The following is a 6,000-nucleotide window of genomic DNA, read 5'->3' on the forward strand; positions in this document are numbered from 1 at the left end:
TTCATTTCATAATCAGCGATAGAAGCCATAGAATGCATTATGACAATCTTACAGACATTCTAGACTAGAAGAAGCATTCATTTTCATTTTGAGCTATAGTCCATCTGACATGAGCTAATATCATACCATGGTGCAGCCTCTTTATTGGCACTCTGATGAAGTATATACTATATTTGCTTGCTTTATTCTCTTTTTGTTCAGGAAAGCATGCCAACAGTGATACCATCTATAAGAAGATACAGTCATATACAGTTCTTAAAAAAATGTTATCTCATGACCTTTAAAGTACGGAAGAAATTATAACATTTATTTATTTATTAGTATGCATGTGTCATTTTCAGTAATGTGGCTAGTTATTCTTGCAACCTGTACCATCCCCCAATCTGTTACCTCTCAATTGTAAGATGAAGAGCAAAAGATTTAATCACAAATGCTATACTATCATTCATGCACTAATGCACTGAAGACTAATTGGGATTTTTCCATTATGCATATATATAACATATTATAGATCCTTATCAAATTATCAAAGTTTCAAAACTCAGAAATTCATATGGCTGAGATCATATGATCGAAGTTTTGAAACTTCAAAAATAAAATTAAAAAAATGAAAACAAAATATTTTTTAAGTTTTTGCAGTTGGGCAAGCCCTCCTGCATCCCCACACCCCCTGCAAATTAAATATACCAACTCAGAGATTGTACTACAATGAGGAAAATAATAAAGTTCCCGTTCCGCATTGTACAGCGATCTCCATTCAAAACGTTCAAATTTCAGAACTTTGATCATATGGTCTTGGCCATATGAATTTAGAAGTTTCGATATTCTGATAGGAAGCCCATATTTATATATAACATTTTCACCTGGGGTGGCTGCTTCCTTTGCACCACCCTGACTATGTCACTGGCCATTTGACTGAATGCTAATTTGAATGAATATGAAAACAATAACCACAACTGACAGAAAACATATTTGACTGCAAATTCATTCGACAGAATCATAATTTATAGAAAACATTCTACACAAATATACAGTAAAAACTACTTTTTGTAAAGGGTGAAGCCCTCCCTGCACCATCCCAAGTGGGGGGCTTTATACCATGCCGCCTCTTACTAAGATATATGAAATCCAAAGTTGCACAACTGTGGAAAAAAGAAAAAAAAAACAGCCACAGTGAATCAGCATTGTCACACAAATACAAACACCTACAGATCTGGGACTACAACATGACAATTGCCACTTTCAATCTACACATACTGTACTACTCACTTCCCTAATAACTCCTATGAACAGAAATTACACCATGCTATACTTTCTATAGACGTGTACATTTTTCCATCATTTGGGATTCAGCCAAATGAGTTTACAATCACGTTCAACCATTTCTTATCACAAACTCACACATGCGCGCGTGTACACACACACACACACACACACACACACACACACACACACACACACACAGACATAAATATATATATATATATATATATATATATATATATATGGGTCTACTTGAGTTGGACGAAAGACCAGAAGATCGAAATATGGAACGCCGAGATGAAAACAACGAAACCGCAGAACACCGAAAAGTGCGAAATTCAAAATCCCGATGTTATCGGAGTTTGAATTAGCGCTTTTCGTGTTCTGCTGTAGGTATGTGTGTGTGTGTGTGTGTGTGTGTGTGTGTGTGTGTGTGTGTGTGTGTGTGTGTGTGTGTATGTGTGTGTATAGTGTATTTGTGAATGTGTGTGTGTCTGTGTGTGTGTGTGTGTGTGTGTGTGTGTGTGTGTGTGTGTGTGTGTGTGTGAGGGACTGTACTGTGTGGGTGTGTGTTTGCCTTGTGTGTCTGTTTGTGCCATCTCGGAGTTAGAATATTAAAGTGGGGGGGGTGCAGGGGTGCTTGCTTCCCTGCCTATCATTAGTGTAGGGTGTTTTGTTTAGTAGTGTGGGGCAGTTGTGTGTGTGTTTTTGTGTGTTATGTGTGTTTTGTAAACTTACATATTTTTCAGTGTTCTGGCGTTTTGTTGTTTTCGTCTCTGTGTTCTGCATTTCGTTCTTCTGGTCTTTTGTTGTTATATATATGGATTCCTATTACAAGAACGAAAGTTCATTACTTCGAACTTGTAATAGGAAGCCTCACTTCTGTGATAGTTCACTTTAATAAAAGTGAACTTTTGCATAAGTGCACTTCACTGAAAACATCGCAGCACAGTGGAGGACATAAAAAACAAGCTATGTCCTCCACTATGGTGCGATAGTCACGGACATTAGGGTTAGGGCACGGGTTAGGGTAAGAGGATAGTTAGTAAAGCTATCCCCTTACCCTAACCCATGCCCTAACCCTAAGGTTTGTGACTATCGCACCATAGTGGAGGACATTGCTATGTCCTTCACTGTGCTGCAGTCATCACAGACCTTAGGGTTAGGGCACAGGTCATGGTAAGGGGATAGCCCTACGGGCTATCCCCTTACTATGACCCGGGCCCTAACACTAAGGTCCGTGAGTACTGCACGGAAGATCAGTACAACACCCATTCGTTGTACTGAACTTCGCATAAGTGCACTTTCGATTAAGTGCACTTTCGCTGCAGTGAGCATTCCATGCACTATTTCGAATTAGTGAAAATTCGATCTAGTCTACATAACCCATATATATATATATATATTTATATATATATATATATATATATATATATATATATATATATATATATATATATAGTGTATTTCACATAATCAAATTCCCAAAATATCGAACACCATAAGCTCGAACTTGGAATTTTGAAATGTGAAATAATCGAAAGCTCAGAACAGCAAATTATTTCCCAGGGAAAAAATTTGCTGTTTCGAGAAACACACACACAACACAAGTACACCAAAAAAAGTAATCCACACATATACACTTAAAATCCTACTTCTAACCCTACACTAAACTGTACATACACTGCTATCTATCCACTTACTTTAACCCAAACCCTAACCCTAAGGTCCGTAACTATCGCACACTCACCTTACCAGCTCCCTAACCCAAAGGTCTGTAGCTAACACACACACTCACCTTACTCGCACCCTAACCCTAAGGTCCCTAACTATCGCACACTCACCTTACTCGCTCCCTAACCCTAAGGCCCCTAACTATCACACACTCACCTTACCCGCTCCCTAACCTTAAGGTCCCTAACTATCCCATTCCCACACTCACCTTAACCCGGTCCATTCGCACACTTACCTTAACCCGGTCAGTAACCTTTGCACCACAGTGGAGAAAAAAGTGAAGCGGCAGAAACAGCCCACCAAATGTTTTGCCTAGGAAAGAAGTCAATGTTCTGCAGCTTCGCTATTTTCAGCGTTTGCTGTTTTGGGTTCGATATTATAACATTCGATGTTTTACTACTTCGATGTTATGATATAAACCCATATATATATATATATATATATATATATATATATATATATATATATATATATATACACACACACACACACACACACATATATATATATATATATATATATATATATATATATATATATATATATATATATATATATATATATAGAGAGAGAGAGAGAGAGAGAGTTAAATTTCACTACAATATAAGGACAAAATGATTGACTTCAACAATTGACTAAGCTTCTGGTGTCATTCAAAGAGGATCCAGTATCTATCTGCCTGGGATGACATGATCGACAGACCACAATGCTTTGCCAGAGATGGTCTGCACCTGTCTCCCCTGGGGTTCAGGTTACTGGCTAAGGCTCTTGCCACCCCTATAGTGCCTTTTTTAGGCAAAGTACAAAGGACAAAACCACCACCGTATCAGGTACAAGCATGCAAAATCTGAAGGTAATGCTACTCAATGCTAGAAGACTAATCCTCAAAATGCACACTCTCGAGGCACTCCTAAAAATGGAGAACATCGATATCTGTGCAGTAACTGAGACCTGGTTCAAGGCTCCAGAGAGCACCCCTGCAATACCAGGCTACAACTCTTACCACACTTTTCAGCCACCAAACCAGCATCGAAACACTAAAGGTGGAGGAGTGTCCATATTCATCAAGGATATTCACACCACCAGGCTAGCTGCCCAACACAATGCGTCTGAAATTCTCCAGGTGCAACTAACACTAGGTAAGACTGCAATCAAAACTGTAGCTTGCTACAGATCCCCCACCATGCCCCAAGATTCTCACTACACCTCTCTAAACATACTGGAAAATATTAAGATACAACCAAACACTCTAATACTGGGTGATTTCAACTACCCTGCCATTAACTGGGAAAACTACTCATGTACCAACACCTTTGCCCAATGGTTCTTGGAATTCATAAATTACAATGCCCTGAATCAACTAATCCATACTCCCACCAGAGGCTACAATATCCTAGACCTGGTAATTACCAACATGGGAAATCGATGCTCCACATCTATGGTCACCCCCTCGTTGGTCAGGTCAGACCATAAGTTAATCACCCTTAACATCCACATCCCAACCCCTCTCCCCAGTAAGGAAACCTCCATAAAAAACTTCTCCAAAGCCAACTTCATGCTACTCAAGTCAGAAGTGACAAACTTCATGACACCCATGCAGACGAAAACTGAAAGTTCGACTGCTGAGTCCTACACTAAGGCACTGTACGAGCACATCCACTCATGCATGAATCGTGCCATCCTAAATAGAACCAAGATGCTCTCCTCCAAAAAAAGGAAGCCAATCTGGTGGCCCCCTGCCATAAACAAACTTTACAACAAAAGGAAGAAACTGTTGCAGAAAAGAGGAAAATCCCACAATGCAAAAAAATTCTCTTACCAGCCTCAGTAAGAAGCTGAGATCCTTCGTAAAATCCTCCAAAGCTAGTTACAAAAATAAAATTGCCAAAGATTCCAAAGACAACAAGGCATTCTATAACCATGTCAAGAATCTAAATGGCAATGCACAGATCTGCTCTGAGCTACAACAGAATGGCATTAAATATACTGATCCCAAGGATATTGCCAATATACTGGCAGATCGATTCAGTGCCAACTTCACCCTCCTTTCACCCCCTAAATGGACCATCTCAATACTGGAAGATTGCCAAATTCCAGTAATAATGGCCAAACAGGTAAAAAACGCACTCTCCCAAGCTAAGAATACAGCATCCATGGGACCAGATGACATCCCAGGCTGTGCATTACATGAACTATAAAATAAACTGGAACCTCACCTAAGTGCCATGTTTAATCATACCCTCACCTCAGGCTTCGTGCCCACTGAGTGGTGCACAGCTACAGTTATCCCACTCCACAAGGGGGGATCCACCTTGGATCCCGGGAACTACTGCCCCATCAGTCTGATGAGTCTGATCTGCAAGGCCATGAAACGTATTATCATGGAACTTATAAATAAATATATTGGCAACCTTCAAACACTGGACCCCACCCAGTTTGGGTTCATGAAGGGTCGATCTTGTCTCCTGAACCTGATTGACTTCTTCGAATCAGTCTCCAGAGCTGCGGATGAGGGTAAGGCAGTCCACACAGCCTATCTGGACCTCGCCAAGGCCTTTGACACCATTTCCTACTCTGGAATCATAGATAAACTTACTAAGCTGGACATTAATCCCTATGTCACTCAATGGGTTGCCAACTGGCTTACTGACAGAACCCACACTGTAAAAGTAGCTGACTCCAAATCCAGCTCCAGACAAGTGACAAGTGGAGTACCTCAGGGTTCAGTCCTGGGATCGCTCTTGTTTGGCATCTACTTCTCTGAAGTACAGGCCAACACTAAAGGACTTTGGCTAACAAAGTTCGCAGATGACTGCAAACTGGGAGCCATTATTGAATCCCCAAATGATGTGGATACTCTACAAAAGGGCCTTACAGAAGCAGATGCTTGGTGCCAGAGCCATGGGCTCAAGCTCAATGCCAAAAATGTATAGTTATCCCCTTTGGGAAAAAACATGTACCCATGAATTACCACATAGGTGGCAGTACACTAAACACCAAAAG

Source organism: Protopterus annectens, chromosome 10.part0 (assembly GCF_019279795.1).
Source record: "Protopterus annectens isolate FY-2018-M chromosome 10.part0, PAN1.0, whole genome shotgun sequence".
NCBI classification, from domain to species: domain Eukaryota; kingdom Metazoa; phylum Chordata; order Ceratodontiformes; family Protopteridae; genus Protopterus; species Protopterus annectens.